Below are 20,938 nucleotides of genomic sequence, written 5' to 3' on the forward strand. Positions count from 1 at the left end.
CCAGCATTGATGATTTTCTTAGATGAATAAGGTTCACAACCAAGTCAGGGTTGAAAGGTTTTTCATTCAAAGCATACCTAATGTACTTTCTTAAAATCTCTTCTATGTTGAAACCTGTCTGACAGGGAGTCAAGATTCTTTAGTATACCAATGATATAAATATAAATACTACAATTGAGAAAAATAAGCTGAAAAAACATTGGTATTGTTGTCTTTCCTCAACAAATACATGAAAAATGCCATCACATATGCAAAAGGCTGCATATAAGAAACTTCTTGTGTGCCAACAGTTTCCTACAATGATTTGTGTTGTTAAGTGACAGCTTTACCAGTGATAGCAAGTCCTATCGAGATAAAAATTCCAGAAGATTGACTAAAGATATTGCAGTCTTTCTTTGAGTGTGATTATTTATATTGATGTAGAGTAGAAGTACAGTCAAACTTCATCTGATTATTATTAAGGACTCATGGACTGACCTTGAGAACCATTGATCACGAGAAAAACCCCTCACCTTCTTGTTGCTGTTGCACTTCACCTCCTGCAAGAAAAATCTCAAAAGTAAGGTAGGCTATATGTTCAGGAGGCTCCTCTAGTTCTTATTTCAGCAGAACATGGGGGGATAATACCAACAACATAAGCAAGATCTAAATAATCAAGTTTCTTAAATACTTGTCAAGAGATTGAAACTAACCAGTAGACTACCTCAGAAAAGATGCAATTTCCTTCCAGAAACTTCTCATCAGTTAATATAGTAGGAACAAACTTAGTGACTAGATTGTTTCCTTTATCTAAATAGACCTCTTCCTTGGTCTCTCCATACAAATAATTTAGTCTACTTTCTTTCTGCATTGCACTGAGTGCTAACCTCTAACCCAAAAAAACACAAGTAGTTGGAAGATTTAACAGTTGGCTGTGAATGCATGAGACACATAAAACAAGGGTGTAAAGCATTCCAACTTATCTAGCTGCAAATATATACTAAGCACTGACATCTTTGTCATAATCTTGGACATTTTTGTAAATTTTGTAACTTTACTAAGCACTGACATCTGATTTGAAAATTTTGTAACTTGACTACATATTTCTATTTGTTTCTCCATGTTAATGTCTTATGTGAACATAATATGACACATGCTATAGGATGATGAAAACATGATAAAAAAAGTAGATAGAAGAAGAGATTAAGAAAATTAAGAAAGAATCAATTACTTACACACACAATTAAAAAAAGATAGATGTTCTCATGCCAATCATCTGCAGGACTGGATTCAAAGCATCACATAGATTAACAAAATTAACTTGTTCCAGCTTGAGAAATAGTCTTGAGTGAAAGAGGTATACAATCTTTACTGCTTCATAACATAACTTCAACCAAAAAGCAATTTACATTATTAACGAAAGCTAAATACTTTATAGCTCATCATCAAAATAAAGAACCTAAATTGAGCAAGGGCATTCAACTACTGTTAAGCGCATTTAGAGGTAATCAGTTAAAGCATCTAAGGATATTAAAAAAATGTGAGAAATGATATGAAATGTACTGAATAATCAGTGTCTAAGTTGAGTTTAGAATGCTGAGCTCTTATAAGGTAGCCAGATGATTCAATATGGATATATTGTACAACATAATAGAAACATTAAATAATTTTAACAACGGAAAGAAAACTCATTCATATTTTGCATGACACCTTACCACAACCTCATATTTCGATAGAATGGAACCATGCATCTTCTAAACCAATACGAATTATATTGCAATAAGGCACCACACTAACAAGGGGATGTGATGTTTTATCCTAATATTAAATTTATGAAATATTATACTGCTATATATGTGGCAATGTAAGCTATCTGAATACTTAATAAGTATCTAGTAGATTGTAATTACCTAGACAAAAAAGCACATGACACAAAAGCAGTAATACACTATCAGCATAGTATTTTTACTTAGTTGTAACTCTCTTCTTTTCCTACAGAATTGCCTATGATGAGCACTCATTAATAGTTCAATATTTATCTTTCAATTGTAACAGCAAACAAGACTTTCATACCATATATTCAAACTGACAACATAAATGAAAAAAAAAAAGAAAAAAAAAACAAACGGGTATCACAAAAAACATAAGCCGAAGATTGATATGAGCTCAATAAATATTGGGTACTAAAATAAGCTTCATCTTACAGAAACCTTGAACACTAATGAGGAAAAGTTCCTAAACCTCTAGGAAGCATTTATCTGGAGAAATCATCCAAATAGATTGGCAATCGAAGCAACACAAGACGACCATAGAGTCATCAATGACCATGGTATCCACTCCGCGGCCTTGACCTGTGCCGGATTTGTAGCATCTCATACAATTGCAAAAACAGGGACGAATGGATGGATTAGGGTTACAAACCTAGGATGAACTACATATCTTGAAGGGAAGGGGGCTTGAGAAGTTCGGTGGCCTCTAGCTCTAACTGCTACAAAGCACTTGCCTTCTTCCCATGGCCAGGAAACCTCAAAGAGGATGACCAATCGAAGGTCGATTCTCCGGTGGCATTACAGAGAGGAAGAACACTAATGGCACAACATAGAGGAAAAAAAAGAAGGGGTGGAGAGGGAAGAAACCTACCGAGCAGAGAGAAGAGGAAGTGGAGGTGTCTCAATGCAAAGGCTTTGTGTTGGGGATAAACAAGAAGGTTGTCTGTCGTCAGGTGAAAACGCGAAGGAGAAGGCTGCCGTCAGGGGAAAACACGAAGGAGAAGGCTGTTGTCGGGGGAAAATGTGAAGGAGAAGGCTACCGTGGGGAAAACGTGAAGAAGAAGGTTGCCGTCGGGAGGGGGGACGCGAAGAAGACTATCGAGGAAAATGAGAAGGAGAAGCTGCCGTCGGGGGAAAACGTGAAGGAAAAAAATGCTAAGTGATTTCAGCAAAACTTAGGTTTTAGTAGAGAACAAGTCACAGTAAAGATTTTATAAGAATAATTAACCGGTTCAAGTCATACTAAAATTTTAAACCCATTTAAACTTATTACTTCAGCATATATATATATATAAATTTTATTTTATAACTTATTACTTCATCAAATATATATTATGAAGTAAAATATCAAACAAAATTAGAAGTGAGACTCACATTTTTAAACTTATGAAGTCTAAAATCGTATTTACTACATCAACTTTATTACCGAAGTTGATTATCATTTCTTACTTCGTAATTACTAATTGCCGAAGTAAACAGTGCTGAAGTCTATTGTCTATTTTCATATAGTGGTTATCTACAATATAAATTAATTGAACAACTACAACTAAATGTAGACAATTTGACCAAATGTGATTCTTTATTCAAAATAAATGTTTACAAAAGCTTAAGCTTTCAGTATACACTCCAACAATCTCCCACTTATACTAATGACTAAGCTGCCATATCTTCTACCATACATCTGATTCCCATTCCCTCCACATGCCGATCGAAAGCTTTCGCCGGAAGGGCCTTAGTGAAAGGATCTGCCAGGTTATCCGCTGATGCATTCTTGGCGATGACAACTTCTCCTCGCTTCACGATATCTCGTATCAGGTGGTACTTGCGCTCTATATGTTTACTTGCCTTATGAGCTCGTGGTTCCTTCGAGTTTGCAACTGCACCGCTATTATCACAATAAATTGTGATGACTTTGGGAAAACCAGGAATACATCTAAGTCCATTAGAAAATTCCTGAGTCATACTGCTTCTTTAGCTGCCTCAGAGGCTGCTACATACTCAGCTTCCATGGTTGAGTCCGAAACGCATTTCTGCTTAACACTCCTCCATGAAATGGCTCCACCTCCTAAAGTAAACACATAGCCTGATATAGACTTACTGTTGTCCCTATCTGATTGAAAATCTGAATCCGTGTAACCCAGAGGGAGCAAATCGTCTGCTTGGTAAACTAGCATATAATCTCTAGTCCTTCTTAGGTACTTTAATATATGCTTTACCGCAGTCCAATGTCCTTGTCCAGGATTACTCTGATATCTGCTGACCATGCCCACGGCAAAACAAATATCAGGTCTCGTACATAGCATTGCATACATAAAGCTTCCTACAGCCGAAGCATAAGGAACTGCTTTCATGTCTTCTATCTCCTTTGATGTCTTTGGAGACATCTCATAGAGCTATTCCATGCCTAAAAGGTAAGAAACCTTTCTTGGAATCCTGCATGCTAAAACGAGCAAGGATTGTATCTATATATGAAGCTTGGGACAGACACAACATTCTTTTCTTGCGATCTCTTATTATTTTGATCCCAATAATGTGTGCACACTCTCCTAAGTCCTTCATATCAAATTGTTTGGACAACCATACCCTTACGTCTGATAATACCTTGACATTGTTGCCAATTAACAAAATATCATCTACGTATAGTACAAGAAATACCACCATGTTTCCGTTACACTTCTTATATACACAAGACTCATCCGGACTTTGAATAAATCCATATGACTGGATTACTTCATTAAACCAGATGTTCCAAGATCTTGAAGCTTGCTTCAGTCCATAAATGGACCGATTGAGCTTGCACACTAGATGCTCTTTGCCTTTTTCAATGAACCCTTCTGGCTGCTTCATATAGATGTTCTCTTCAAGACTTCCATCAAGAAAAGCTGTCTTGACATCCATTTGCCAAATCTCATAATCCATATGAGCAGCAATGGATAAGAGTATCCGGATAGACTTAAGCATGGCTACCGGTGAAAAGGTTTCCTCATAATCGATTCCCTCTTTCTGAGTGTACCCTTTCGCAACAAGCCTAGCTTTGAAGGTTTCTACCTTCCCGTCTGTCCCTCTTTTCCTTTTATAGATCCACTTGCATCCAACGGATTTTACACCATCAGGTGATTCTACAAACTCTCAGACCTTATTAGAGTACATAGACTCTATTTCAGAATTCATCGCCTTTTGCCAAGATACTGCATCTATATCTTGGAGTGCTTCGTCATATGTCCGGGGATCAGGTTCATGTTTACCCGGGATCAAGTCCGAAGACTCTCCCAAAAACATGAATCTCTCAGGCTGCCTTACAACCCTCCCACTACGACGAGGCACTGTCTGTGGTTGTGTATCATGTGTGACACGTGTTGCAGTCTCTTGTGGTACTTCATCTTGTACTGTTGGTACTAAAGTAGACGTGTCCTCTCTTAGTTCTTCTAAAACAACTTTACTACTGGGCTTGTGATCCATTATATAGTCTTCTTCTAAAAACTGGGCATTGGTGCTAACAATGACCTTCTGGTCTTTAGGACTATAAAATAAACCTCCTTTCGTTCCTTTGGGATATCCCACAAACACGCGAACTTCTGTACGAGATTCTAACTTATCAGCATCTGGTTTCAGCACATGTGCTGGACTACCCCAAATCCGAATATGTCTTAGACTGGGTTTTCGCCCATTCCACAATTCTGTGGGAGTAGAAGAAACTGATTTAGAAGGTACTAAGTTCAGAACGTATACTGCTGTTTCCAGAGCATATCCCCAAAATGAATTTGGTAATTCTGAATAACTCATTATCGATCTAACCATCTCCATAAGAGTCCTATTCCTTCGTTCTGCCACACCATTCTGTTGGAGTGTTCCAAGTGCAGACAATTGGGATTGAATCCCGACCTCTGATAAGTAATTCCTAAACTCTCCTAAGAGGTATTCGCCACCACGATCAGACCGTAGTGTCTTGATACTTTTACCTAGTCATTTCTCCACATCAGCCTTGTATTCTTTGAACTTATCAAAGCACTCGGACTTGCGGCGCATTAGGTAAATGTATCCGTATCTTGAATAATCATCTATAAAAGAGACAAAATATTCAAAACCACCTCTTGCCTGGACAGACATAGGACCACACAAATCAGAATGAACCAATTATAACACTTCTTTGGCTCTATATCCCTTGGCCTTGAACGACCTCTTGGTCATTTTACCTTCCAAGAAAGATTCACAAGTTGGAAAATTTTCCAACTCTAATGAACCCAAAAGTCCATCGGCTATTAGCCTCTGAATCCTACTTAAGTTAATATGACCAAGCCTTAGATGCCAAAGATATGCTTGGTTCATTTCTGAAGGTTCTTTTCTCTTATTTGAGTTAGAAGATGAGTTATAAATTTCCATGTTTTGCTTTGTGGGAGAAATTGGATTTAAAATATATAAATTGCCAACTAATGTACCAGAACAGATAATCACTTTATTTCTCTTAATAACTACATCGTTACTAAAGGAAACTGAATATCCATCTAAAAACAGTTTAGAAACTGAAATTAAATTCTTTCTAAAACTGGGTACATAAAGACAATTTCTTAAAACTAAATTTCTATTTCTACTAAAAGATAAGTAGACGTCTCCCACTGCAACAGCTGCCACCTTAGTAGTATTGCCCATGTAGACGGTAATCTCTCCTTCAGATAGTCGTCGGGTTTCCTGGAACCCCTGCAAGGAATTGCAGACATGATCAGTGGCTCCCGTATCTACACACCAGGTGCTGGTAGATAACACCATTAAACATGTTTCAACAACTAGAGTATGAGATATACCTTTGTTTTGGTTCCTACGAGGGCAGTCCGCCTTCCAATGTCCTGACTTCTTGCAGATGAAACACTTGTCCTTCGGCTTCTTCACTCCAGTTTTAAATCCTGTACTCTGAGATTTATTCACTTTCTTTGCTGAACCAACTTGTTTCTTCTTCTTCTTTCCTTTCGGTTTAGAAGTAGAACCATTTTCAGCATAGTGAATATGAGAATTGTGACGAAACAAACCTTCTGCTGCCTGAAGTTCTGTCAGTAGTTCCGCCAATGAATATACCCTTTTATTCATATTGTAATTCAGGCGGAATTGCTCAAAACTTCTAGGTAGTGTTTGGAGGATCATATCGATCTGGGTTTCTCCATCAATTTCTCCTCCAAGGATATGTATCTCGTTCAGATAAGCCATCATCTTTAGGATATGATCCCTCACAGGAGTACCCTCTTGCATGGTGGCTGTCATTATCTTTCTCATGGCTTCTTGTCTAGAAGCCCGATCCTGATGACCAAAGAGTTCCTTGAGATTGTTCATAATATCATAAGCTGTTGGTAAATCTTGATGCTGATGTTGCAATACATTTGACATTGAAGCCAAAATGTAACACCGCGCCATCTCATCTGCCTTTACCCATTTCCTATGATATTCAATCTCCTCTTGGGTAGATTCACCAGTGGGTGCATCAGGACAAGGCTCAGTTAGTACAAATTTGTAGCTTTCAGCAGTAAGGACAATGTCCAGGTTCCTTTTCCAATCTATGTAATTAGGTCCAGTAAGTCTATTCTGTTGAAGTATGATGGACAGTGGGTTGAAAGTCATCCTAAGAATCACAAATAACTTTTTTGGTCAGAACTCTAAATTTAGAATAATATTGATTCCTCAAACAATACTATTTTAAATTAACCAACACCTCAAAACACCGTGAATATTGTATGCCACGATAGTGTGGACGTATACAAATTCAGCATTTGTAAAAGGAGGGTTTAACCCATTAATTTTATTATCTTGTCAACCTAACTTTTTGACAAATAAAATTAATAGTTGGTATCCTTTGGTCACACAAATAATAGCAGTGACTCCGATGGGGAGGATACTATTAGATGTGTCTAAGTGTATACCATTACTTGACACTAAGTCCTTTAATAAAATTATGCTCCTTCCGATGGGGAAGATCACACGCTCTTAATTAACTTCCTATAGTCATCCAAAATGGAAGTATGTTCTAGTGATCCACAAACAAGCTCATCCGATATGGAGGAAGGCACTCAGAGCCAACGCGCAAGCTTGTTTGCATCACTTACAAACCAGTAATGGAGACTATGGGATTTACTTAAAAAATCCTCTCCCACTTAGTTATTTATAAATGAGGAATTTTAACTATGCTAGCCTACTAAACATGTATACTAACATGCACACACAGCACAATATAAAAGCAATAAATAGAAAATCTAATTTTCAACTATTATGGCTTTTATCTATAATTATCCTCTGTGTGTTGTCATCCCAAACTGCTGCCATATTTGGCCACCGCCACCGGGTCTAGCTGTCGCATCCATCTTGCTCCTTGTTCCGCTGCGCCTCTGGTCCTCAGAAGGTTCCACGCTTTGCAAGATTCGATCCACGACAAAAATAGAATTTTACATTTTTGATCCTATATTCCATAAAAGGAATGTACATGTATCTAGATCAAAAATAAAATCCTAATAAAACTAAATACAGCTCCTGCTGTATTTTATAATACAATCATGCACACACATATAAATGCCCTTGATATGTCCAAGGGTCCAATCACACACATAATAACTAAAAGTCATAATAGTTGGATCCTGCATCCACAAAGTTAGCACATCCTACTATTAACCTGCCTAAATTATGTATGATATGTGCATAATTAACCTAATACCAAATACACAGAGGCAAAAACCCTAGCTCTGATACCAATTGTTGGTTGCTACTCGGAAAACCTAGAGGTTTCACTGTACAAATATTTTGTACAAAGGTCTGAACCTTTTCCTAGCTACCATGTGTTCTTTTAAATTAAATTTTGGATCGCCTGCGGAACTTAACACGTTTGATCCAAAACTTAATCTATTTGTTCTTTTAGGTTTTGACTTGGATCTCCTGCGGAACTTAACACGTTCGACCCAAATCACCTTAAGTTATTAATTCCATTAAATATTAATTTCCATAATTGGTTCCCAGTACTGACGTGGCGAGGCACATGGCCTTCTTGGATATGGGAGCAACCACCACCGACTAGACAAAACCTTTTATGGAAAGCTAATATTTAATTTCCTAAAATAACTTTAGGTTAACCGAAAGGAACAATCAAATCACAAGGAAAAATAAAACAAAAGAACACAACATCGAAAAACATATTCGAAATACTAGAATCGTAAGCCTCTTGTATTTGGTATTATTTCCAAAAATAACTAGTATGATGTGGAAAGGTAAAATTACTAGTTATACCTTCTAGAAAGACCTCTTGATCTTCTATCGTATTCCCCTTCTAACCTCGGACGTTGTATGGGCAACGATCTTCCGAGATGAAAAACCACCAAAGCACCTTCTTCTCCTCCTAGCTAGGTTCGGCCAAAACAAGAACTTTACCAAGGATGAAGAAAACCACCAACCAAGCTCCAAGGGATGCAAGCTTTCTCTCCTTCTTCTTCTTCTTCTCCAAGTAGTATCCGGCCACCACAAGAGCTCCAAGGGAGAGAGATGTTTCGGCCACCACAAAGAGGAAGAGAGGGAGAGGTTGGCCAGCCACACCAAGGAATAAGAGAGGGAGAAAAATAATAGAGGTTGTAACTCATGAAGGCACCCCAACCCCCTCTTTTATATTCCTTAGCCTTGATAAATTAGGAAATTTAATTATAATAAAATTTCCTTAATTTCCTTGACATGATTTAATAAAGAAAAATAAAATAAAATTTCCCAATTAAACTTATAATGGTTGGCCACATCATAGAGAGAAAAAATTAGACAAGTTTCAATCAACAAATTAAAACTTCCTAATTTGTTTCCGGAAATTTTAAAAATAAAATTTCTCTTCAAAAATCCCTTCATGGTTGATAAAAAGAAATTTCTATAATTTTAATTTTTTAACATGTGAATAATTTTCAAAGAGAAAATAAAATATCTTCCAATCTACAAATAAGGAAAGAGATCAAATCTCTTTCTTTAATTTTTTGTAGATCCTTTTAAGAGAGATATTTTTATTTTAATTCTCTTTAATAAATTATATCTTCCACATAATAAAAATTAAAATTAAAATTCTTTTTAATTTTATTATGGCCAGCCCTCTCTAGCTTGGGTTCAAGCTAGGGCCGGCCACCCATAAACCAAGCTTAGGCCGGCCCTAGCTTGATTCCTAAGCTAGCTTGGCCGGCCCCCTTTAGGTGGGTATAGGTGGGTATAGTACTCTATAAATAAGAGGCTACGATAGGGACCGAGAGGAGGAATTGGTTTTGGTCTCCCGATAAAATTAAGCATCCCGTGTTCGCCCTGAACACACAACTTAATTTTATCAATAATAATTCATTCCACTATAGAACTATTATTGAACTACCGCACCAATCCCAAATTACATTTTTGGGCTCCTTCTTATTATGAGTGTGTTAGTCTCCCTGTGTTTAAGATATCGAATGTCCACTAATTAAGTGAGTTACTGACAACTCATTTAATTAATATCTTAGTCCAAGAGTAGTACCACTCAACCTTATCGTCATGTCGGACTAAGTCCACCTGCAGGGTTTAACATGACAATCCTTATGAGCTCTTTGGGGACATTATCAACCTAGTATCTCTAGGACACAGTTTCCTTCTATAATCAACAACACACACTATAAGTAATATCATTTCCCAACTTATCGAGCTTATTGATTTATCGAACTAAATCTCACCCATTGATAAATTAAAAAAATAAATATTAAATATATGTGCTTGTTATTATATTAGGATTAAGAGCACACACTTCCATAATAGCTGAGGTATTTGTTCCTTTATAAAGTCAGTATAAAAGAAACAACCTCAAATGGTCCTACTCAATACACTCTAAGTGTACTAGTGTAATTATATAGTCAAGATAAACTAATTCCTAATTACACTACGACCTTCCAATGGTTTGTTCCTTTCCATTTTGGTCATGAGCTACTGTTTATAATTTATAAGGTACTGATAACATCATCTTCTGTATGTCGTACCACATACTATGTTATCTACAATATAAATTAATTAAACAACTACAACTAAATGTAGACAATTTGACCAAATATGATTCTTTATTCAAAATAAATGTTTACAAAAGCTTAGGCTTTCAGTATACACTCCAACAGGCGCCTGGACCTCCGGGCGCTCGGATCCCTTCCAAGCGCCCGGACCTCCTATCTCCAAGAACTCCTCCTGTAAAATAGAGTTAGTCCGAGGCAAATATATATCCTGTAAAACAGATTGTTAGTACAATTAACGTTCAACAAAATGATAGCAAAGAGTATGACTTAGATTCCGTCTTTCCGAGACCGGAATCTAGTCACGATCTCGACTTAGATATCTGAAATGGATCTAAGCCGGATCGACGCCTAATGTTCCCTTCCCGAGAACGCGTCCTCGCAGTCACTCCCCTCCAGTGACTTATCTCACTTACCTTCCAGACGTCCGGTCAGCCCGTCGACCCGTCTGTACTTTGTGCCAGCTATCCGGTTAGCCCGTCGACCTAGCTGGACTTCGTGTCTAAGCGTCCAGTCAGCCTGTCGACCCGCTTGGACTTCGTGCCAGCTATCCGGTCAGCCCGTCGACCTAGCTGGGCTTCTCCTGTACACTCGACCAGAGTGTTAGACAACAACAGACTAACTTAACCTGATTTGTCATTCATCAAAACCTAGGTTAAATCGTTAGTGTTAACCGCACCAACAATGACATTTGTAGAATTTTGCTTGCACTTGATGCAAGCTATTCTGATATGGTCTTGCACCTCTTTGTTTCACTAAGGTCTGCTATTTATGTTAGAAGTGCATTTGTGAATAAACTATTTGATTCAACTAGGCTACATGTTCTCCTCAGGACACTTCAAGTAACATTTTTTTTTGGAAGTTCTGGATCTCTGGAATTTGATTTTAGCATTTATTTTGGAAGTTTTGGATCTCTGGAATTTGATTTTAGCATTGTTATACTTTGCCACTTCTTTAGTTGGAGAGAGGATATATTTTATTTCGTTAACAATTGTTCATTTACTCCAATGTTAATATGTTCGGGTTACAATCCCTATTACTGAGATGTGCTCTGCTACTTATGCAGTATGTAGCCATCAATTACTATTATCCAGTGCTATAGATATTTAGCACAAATATGAAGAAGGCAATTAATGAAAAAGGAATCTTAGATATTATCATAGTTCACAAGGCTTCTATCTACTACCTACAGTTTTAATTCTTGTTATTAATCTTTCCTCTCGAACATAGTGTTATTGTTTAGCTTTTGTTCGTTGGGTTTTATTATGATAAAACAGTCAGTCAGTCACAAGGCTTCTATTTTATTTTTTAAAATAAAACGAGGTAACCTTGTGGGTGCTCAATTTGCTTTTGGTGTCTCGGAACAGTCAGTTAGTTGTGCTTTGGCAAAGCCTCTTTTACTGATTTTGCTTGTGTTACTCCTGAAGGTGTATTCGATCTGTTGGTCTACACTGATATGGATGTCGCCGTTCCATTCTGTTACTATTAAATATCTTTGTTTCCTTTCGGCGATAGAGAGGCCAATGGAATAATCTAATTTAACATTACTGTATTATCTATTTTCATTCTAATAATTTTTACAACTAAATCAATAATATTTATTTTTTTTTAGAAAAAAATAAATTATCATTGTACCATTGATGATCACCTTATTAGGAATATTATATTTATTTTAAAGGTAAATATTATATTTATTATATTTGTATTCCTAAACTTTTGACAAACCAAACAGTAGTATTGGAATGGCTAAACCCATTCTCATTCCAGTCTAGTATCAAACCAAACAGCAGTATTGGTAATCATACCTAATCAAAATTTATAAACCAAACAGCAGTATTGGAATGGCTAAACTCATTCCCATTCCAGTCTACTATCAAACTCATTCTCATTCTCATTCTTACATTCAAACCAAACGCCCACTCAATAATATGGTATCAGAGTGGTTCTCCTTCTCTGATCTAATTTTTTCTACCGCCCCCTGTTATTGCTTCCTGTTGCCACTGTCATCTCCTACTGCTGCTATTGATTTCGACGTCGATATCTATTTTCTATCCTACTGCTATTGATTTTGGCGCCATCTATTTTTTGTCGATTTCGGCGCCGACGTCCTGTCCTATCGATTTCGACGCTGACATTATTTTCTGTCAATTTCAACGCCGACACTATTTTCTGCCGATTTCAGCACCGACGTCCTGTGTTACCAATTTCGACGTCGATGCTTTTTTCTGTCAATTTCGGTGCCAAAACCCTATGTTGCTGATTTCAACACTGACGTTCTTTTCTATTGATTTTGACACTGACGCTCTATGCTACTGATTTCTACATTTAACATCCTTTTTCTGTCTCGGATTCTTTGTGTGACCACGGGTCGTCCTGATATCAGTTTTTACGGATCATACAAATGTGTATCCTTACAATTTAATTATTCTGAGAATTATTCATTCTGTCATCATACCTAGTCGTGCAGATGCTTCATGGAAATCTGATTCATATATGTTTGAGCAGTTTCAACAGTTCCTTGCTTCACAGCCCTCTACCATGTCAACTTCCTCTCATATAAGTTTGTCATCGCCCGGTATTTCAGGTATATCTTTATCCTTGTGGATTTTGGACTCTAGTGCCTCCCATCATATGTCATCCAATTTGTTATCTTTTTTTCTTTTTCTCCCAGTTCATCTATATTTATTATTACTGCTGATGGTACTCATATGTCATTAGTATGTATTGATTCAATTGTTACATCTTATTTATTTATATTCCGAGACTTACTTTAAATCTTGTTTCTATTAGTCAATTATGTGAGTCTGGATAGGGGTGTCAAAAATGAACCCGACCCGACGACCCAACCCGAGTCGACCCGAAAAAAATCAGGTTCGGATTGGACATTTTCGAATTCGAGTCGGGTTCGGGTTGGAAGGTTGGAGAGTTAAAAATTTTCGAGTTGGGTCAGGTCGGGTTCGGGTTAACCCGGGTTGACTTAAATATAGGGTTTAGTGATTTTTGGGGGTCAAATCAAATTTTATTTTGAAAATATTTTTATGTATATTAATATCACGTTTGTATGATAATGATAGAGTATTGAGATAAAAATGAAGAATTATAGGAAAAATAGCCCAAAAAAGTCATTTTGAATCGATTTTTCGGGTTATCTGGGTTGGATTCGGGTTGGTCGGGTTCGGGTTCAAGTTTAGGTGTTTTGGGTTGAACTCAGGTTCGGGTTGGGTTAAAAAAAAACTCAACCTGACCCAACCCATCCGAATTGACACCCTTAAGTCTGGATACTTAGTCTTTTCTTTCATCCAATCATTATGTTCAGGACCCACAATCTCAGAAGTTGATTGGGACCGGTCATAGGTAAGGAGGACTCTATGTTTTAGATCAACTTAAAGTATCAGAAGTTGTAACTTCAAGTATGGATTTATCATCTTTTCATTTGAGTCGTTTATCTTCTGATTTTTATTTATGGCACTCTCGTTTAGGTCATGTTTCGGCATCTCATTTGCAGTTTTTAGCTTCTACAGGAGTATTAGGACCTTTAAAAAGTTCTGATATTTCTGATTGTAGTGATTGTAAATTGGTCAAATTTTCTGCCTTATCATTTTCTAAAAGTCTCTCTTTTTCTTTTGCTCCATTTGATCTTATCCATTCTGATGTGTGAGAACCCTCTCTTATTCCTACAAAAGGGGTTCAAGTTATGTTTCATTTATTGATGATTGCACTTGTTACTCTTGGGTTTATCTTATGAAACATGGGTCTGATTATCTTACCATTTTCAACAACTTCAAAGCTCTTGTGAAAACTCAACATTCTAGTATCATAAAATGTTTTCGTTGTAATTGAAGGGTGAATACACTTCGAATCATCTTTCACAGTTACTTGCTTCTAATGGTACTATTCATCAAACCTCGTGTATAGCTACTCCTGAACAGAATGGTGTGACTGAACCAAAACATAGGCATCTTGTTAAAAACAACCCATTTATTTTTATTGTCTACCAGTGTTCCTAGTACCTTTTGGGAGGAAGCAATCCTTACTGCTGCTCACGTGATTAATAGAATTCTGGTAAAATTCTTATCGTTGATCACGTGATTAATAGAATTATAATCTCACACAATGCAAGCTTGTCGCCTTTTGAAAAATTGTATGGGCATGCTCCTCTCTACTCCTCTTTGCATGTTTTTAGTTGTATTTGCTTCATCCTTCGTCCACATGTCGAGCATAATAAATTAACCTCTCGATCTACTCTTTGTGTCTTTCTGGGTTATGGTGTTAGTCAAAAAGAATATCATTACTTTGATCCCATTAGTCAAAAATTGCATGTCTCTCATCATGTTGTGTTTTTTTAACATATTCCATTCTTTTCTATTCCTGCTAGTTCGCATAATATGACAAAGTCAGATCTACTTTGCATTGATCCTTTCAATACAGACACTGAGGAAGCTTCACCCATAGCTCCTACTGATAGCTCAACTGAATCTAGTACTTTGGTTCCCGAGATATCCGCTCCACATGCTCCTCCTTCTGTCACTACGCAATCATCTCCTAAAATTACGGATGATCCTTCTCTCCGCCGTCATCAATCCACTCATGTTCGTAAGTCTACTAAACTACTAGATTTTGCTTACTCCTGTTATTCTCATTCTTTTGCTTCATTTGTTGCATCTATTCATTGTATTTCTGAGCCTGTATCCTATAGAGAAGTTGTTTGTAACCCAGATTGGCAGAGTGCTATACCTGAGGAACTAACTGCTTTACATCAGAGTCATACATGGAATTTGGTTCCATTGCCACCAGGAAAACATACTATTGGTTCTCGTTGGGTATATAAGATCAAAACTAAATCTGATGGATCTATCAAACGATACAAAGCTCGCCTTGTTGTTAAAGGTTATTCTCAGGATATGAGGAAACATTTACTCCTATTGCAAAAATAACGACTGTTCGTACTCTGATTGTTATTGCTTCTGTTTATCGATGGAGAATATCTCAGATGAAAATCAAGAATGCATTTCTAAATGATGATCTTCATGAAGAAGTTTATATGACACCTCCTCCTGGTATTTCACACTAACATGGTGAAGTTTGCGGGCTTCATAAAGCGCTTTATGATCTCAAACAAGCATCTCATGCTTAGTTTGAAAAGTTCTCTACAGTGATTACTTCATTTGGTTTTCATCCTAGCAATCATGATTCAGATGTACGAGTGCAGGTCGTATTCTTTTATCATTATATGTTGATGACATGATTATTACTAGTGATCATTCTGATGGAATTGCTTTATTGAAGTCTGAGTTGGCTTATTGTTTTGCTATAAAAGACTTGAGTATACTGTGCTACTTTCTAGGCATTAAGGTCGCTTATTCTCCGAAAGGTTATCTTTTATCTCAGTCAAAATATATATCTGATCAATTTGAGCGTGTTATCTTACTGGTAATAGAGTTGTTGATACTCCTATTGAGACTAATATTCGATATTCTCCATTTGATGGCTCACCTTTGTCGAATCCTAGTTTGTACAGAACTATTGTTGGAAGCTTGGTTTATCTCACCGTGACTCGTCCAGATATTGTGTATGTTATTTATGTGGTTAGTCAATTTGTCGCTGTACCAACTACAATTTATTGGGTTGTTCTTTGTATTCTCAGATATCTTCAGGACACTCAATTTCAAAACTTGTTATTTCCTTCTACTCATCTCTTGAGTTGCGTGCATACTCTAATACGGATTGGGCTGATGATCCTACGGATTGCAAATCTACTACTGACTTTTGCATTTTTCTCAGTGATTCCCTCATTTCTTGGAAGAGTAAAAAGTACGATGTTTTTAGATCTTCCACAGAAGCTAAGTATCGTGTCATGACCTCAACTACTTGTGAGATAGTTTAATTGCATTGGTTGTTTGCATATATGAGTGTCTCTCTTCATCAACCTACTCTATTATATTGTGATAATCAGAGTGCTATTCAAATTACACGCAATTCAATTTTTCATGAGCAGACAAAACATATTGAAATTGATTGTCACATTACTCGTCATCATCTTCAGATTGACACCATCACATTATCTTTTATTCTTTCAAATCTACATATTGTTGATATGTTTATCAAGGCGCATTCCGCTTCACGTTTTTGTTTCTTATCTGACAAACTGCTTCTAACTATAGCATCGTAAATTTGGAGGATGTTAGATTATATATTTATTTGTTTATAGCTTTTAAGATAATTTAGATTTTTTTTTTTATAGAGTTTAGGGTTTCTTAATTTAACTATATAAAATCTTATACTCTATATTTCTATGTATAAATTTTAGATTTAATAACATGATTAATTTTTTCCTTCTCTTAATTTCTACGTAATCATCTCTTTTCTCTCTTTGTAATCGATTTGTGTTTATTAACAGTTTTGTTCTAGGCTCTAAGATCATTCCTTTTGCTCTCATATCTAAATTGCAAGGCCTCTTCCAGCTTCCCTTGGTCGTCTACTCAATGATCCAGACCACTTCTCTTCATATCGGCCCATATAGATCCGCTGCCTTTTTGGAGCTTCCTCTGCATATACAGATTCAGTAGCAAATTGTAAGTATTCAAGTCAAGTTTGCAGCCAGTCCTTTCCATTCTCTGCAACAAGGCGGTAACCTCTTCAGGGTTTTCGGCAGTTTACAAGATGTACGAATAAGTTATAGCTTTCGGATTGCACCCTTTTTCTTCCATCTCATTCAGAAGCTCCTGTACTTTTCTGCATCCTATCGATCGTACAAAGATGTTTAATGAGGGAATTGTAAGCTCATACATCAGGAAGGCAACCTCGGTCGTTCATTTCAGAGAAAATCTCAAGTGCTTGAGGAACTTTCTTAAAGCACAATGTATCGATGATACAATTACAGATTATAACATCTGGATCACAACCCTTCTCCCATATGGATGTGAACAACTACACAGCAGAACCAAGTTTTCCATAGTCAATGATTTAATAAAAATGCTATAGGTGTACAAATATGGTTTTTTATATCGTTCCAAAATCTAGTTGCATCAAGTGAACTTCCCAAAACACACCAACCATTTAGGATGATATTTCTGCTCTTTATAACCGGTGGAAACTGATCTTGTTTCTGAAGAAATAAAGCTTCTGCCTCCTCAACATGTTTATATCTGCGAAGTGACATAAAAATTTGCCGAAAACCAATCAAGTCAAGTTCAAAGCCATAATCTATCATTTTATTGAAAATGTTTAAAGATCCCTAATATTTCAACTGTGTCCCAATTATATCCCTAAAGAATTTTAAGAACTGAATACATCTCTTATCTTCTCTTATCTTTTTAGATGTGTCTCAAATATATCCTTCCCATTAACTCCGTCGTTTATAATTAACAGAATGAGCATGTGCTTCTCATATAAATCAGCAACCCCAATTAAAAGGGGCTGAATGCGTCCCTTATCTGATCCACAAGCTAGTTGAATTTCTCTATTAACCTCTTCTATATATATATATATATATATATATATATATATATATATATATATCCACTTCATAGTTAGCTGGGATGTATTGTTTAATGGCCAATACATCCTCAGCGTTATCCAAATATCGACCTTTGTTTGAATTAGGCCTCAATTTGTGTCAAAATTGAAATTTCTCTTTATTCTTTAAACCTAATTCTTCCGCATATCCCAATAAATGAAGCATCTGAATCTTCTGGATCTCGACGAAGTCAACATACTCAATACTCCCTCCCACATATTCCTTCCATGTATTCGTCCCCTTCGTTATTCCATTATAATACAGTTTCAAACTAAACAATCCAGGTTCTCCAAGATAACCCGTAAATAAAAATCAAATACACAAAAACAAGCTTTATGAGTGTCATCTACCAAGTAATTAAACAACAAATATATAACTAAAATACTGAAAAAGGATAGAAAATGCCATAGTTTGGGGTGAATTCCAAAAAGCATTTACTTCGTCTAGCCATTACAACTCAATACAGAAATAAATAAAAAATGTTGAAATGAATTTTCAGGAACAAATAACAAACAATCTGTTACCTTTACAATGTAAAATATTAGGCATTTAAATCCAAATTAAAGTGAATTCAATTCCCTCAAATTCAATAATCAAATTATTCGTGGTTTGACAAAACTTTTCTAACTTGTACGATTGAACACAAAAAATAGCTCTCAATCTCGCAGATGAGCACAGAAAATTCAAGATTCACAGAAACTTTTCTAACTTGTCGTTGCAGCTTCCGGCGTCGTCGCAACCCATAACCAAAGGAAAGTCGGCTACTTGTAGAGAAATCAAGCAGGGATTTGGGAATTATGGCTGACATAGATAACTTACGTGTGGAGATTGGGCTTTTAATTGGGTTTGTCGACTCACGTGAGAAGCATATACTCATTCCATTAATTATAAATGATGAAGTTAACAAGAAAGATATATTTGAGACACATTTTAAAAGATATGGGACGCATTCAGCCACTGAAATTCTTTTAGGGATATAATTGGGACATGGTTGAAACATTAGGGATATTTTAATGAATTATCCCGAAAATGTCTATAGCTTCTTGCACTTTGTGAGAACCTGCATATCTGTTCACAAGGATCGCAAAGGTTTTGTCATTGATGGCAGATCCTTGCCTATCTTTTGGAATCTCATCAAACATCTCTTGCATTAATTTGACCTGTTTCATCCTACCAAGAATATCAAGTATCTCGTTATAAGCCCTAGGTCCATGCAAATAGTCATTCTGCGTGGCAGCCCACTTGAAAAAAGATGAACAAGCACAACTAAGTTCTCAGTTAACTGAATCTTGCATTCATCAAGAGCTGATGAAAACCCAAAGTTTTTATCATGAGACTTGAGTATATTCTGAATTGCCATAGCATCACTAGCACATGAATCGCCAACCGATGCCAAACCATCAGGCTCGGGCAAAGATATACCCTCAGATTCTGATGGTGAACCCAAATGATATCGTCTCGAGGAGCACAAGAATTCTTGTGAACATATAACAGGATATGAAATGGAAGCAATACAGAAGATATTCTTCATTAAGTACGTAGATAGTCCAAAGCAAGACTATTTGTTCATTAATGAATCTTTGATGCAATGACTGTTGCTCAGCGCAATAGTCGCATGTGTATGCTTAAGAACATAATTGTGGTTCGCGAGTGAAAATTGATCTGAAATGATAGCATGAGTACATCTTTGTGAGGTCAATTGAGCTCCGAGATTCTAAATTTTGATTAGGAACATAGTTTTGCAAATTGAATAGGAAGACAAACTAGAGATTGTAGAAGAACTCAACCTATCACAATTAGCATTTATAATCATGGAAAACTAGAATTGGGCAATCAAAAGAACATATAAATGAGGAATATTTCCTGCAAAATTGTTCTAAAAAATCAGAAAAATAAGGAAACATACAAAGAACAGTTGAAGTGGCACTGAGCGATAGAAGTCTGCCCTTGGAGAACCACATCCGAAGCTCCTAGCTGCAATCCTCGATCTCGTAGGGTTGCTGGAGATGAAAACGAAAGGGGATACTGCTTTCAAATGAATCTGCAGGAAGCAATTCAAAATTGCTGCAAGTTAAATGAATTGAAGGTGCCTACAAAGTACAAACCTAGAAAAAAAAGGGGAACGAGAGGGCGGCTACTTCTGGTTGGAGAAGAAGAGGACTCTCACTGCTGCTCAGGCGGCGAAAGATGGTTTAGGGTTTTCCGTTCGGCGCGCACGCACACACAATTGGGCAAAAGGCGATAACGCTCGCCCCCAGCGCCCCCGCCGTACCTTGCCCAAGGCCGGAGGTTAATCACGGTAACCGGAGAAACTAGTGCGCAGTGGGGTGAGTGACACGGGGACCAGGGATTTATGCCCTGACTACCCCGCGGTTCGACCCCAAGATTTCATTGGGCAATCCTCTACGCACTAACCACTCCGGATAATCCCGTGGGGCAACGCACACACAAGCAAGGGCAGGGGATGGAGCGGTTGCTGCTCTAGAGGATGAGGGCAAGAGCAAGCCCTTTCTCAGACTGGAAAAAGAAGGAAGGAGTTTTCTTCTCCTTTGCTCCTGTGACTAAGAGAGCGGAGGGCCGCGGGAGATTTCGGACGAACAGCGGCGACGGGAGGGTGCGGCGGCGTGCGAGGTGCTGCTGAGGCAAAAATGCAACAGAGA

At 37.1% G+C, this 20,938-nt stretch overlaps 1 pseudogene; it reads right to left on the reverse strand.

Annotated features, from left to right (window-relative positions):
- Positions 1 to 242: 242 nt before the first annotated feature.
- LOC122043761 lies at positions 243 to 20,938 on the reverse strand (annotated as a pseudogene).

The sequence above is a fragment of the Zingiber officinale genome, chromosome 2A (assembly GCF_018446385.1).
Source record: "Zingiber officinale cultivar Zhangliang chromosome 2A, Zo_v1.1, whole genome shotgun sequence".
Lineage (NCBI taxonomy): Eukaryota > Viridiplantae > Streptophyta > Magnoliopsida > Zingiberales > Zingiberaceae > Zingiber > Zingiber officinale.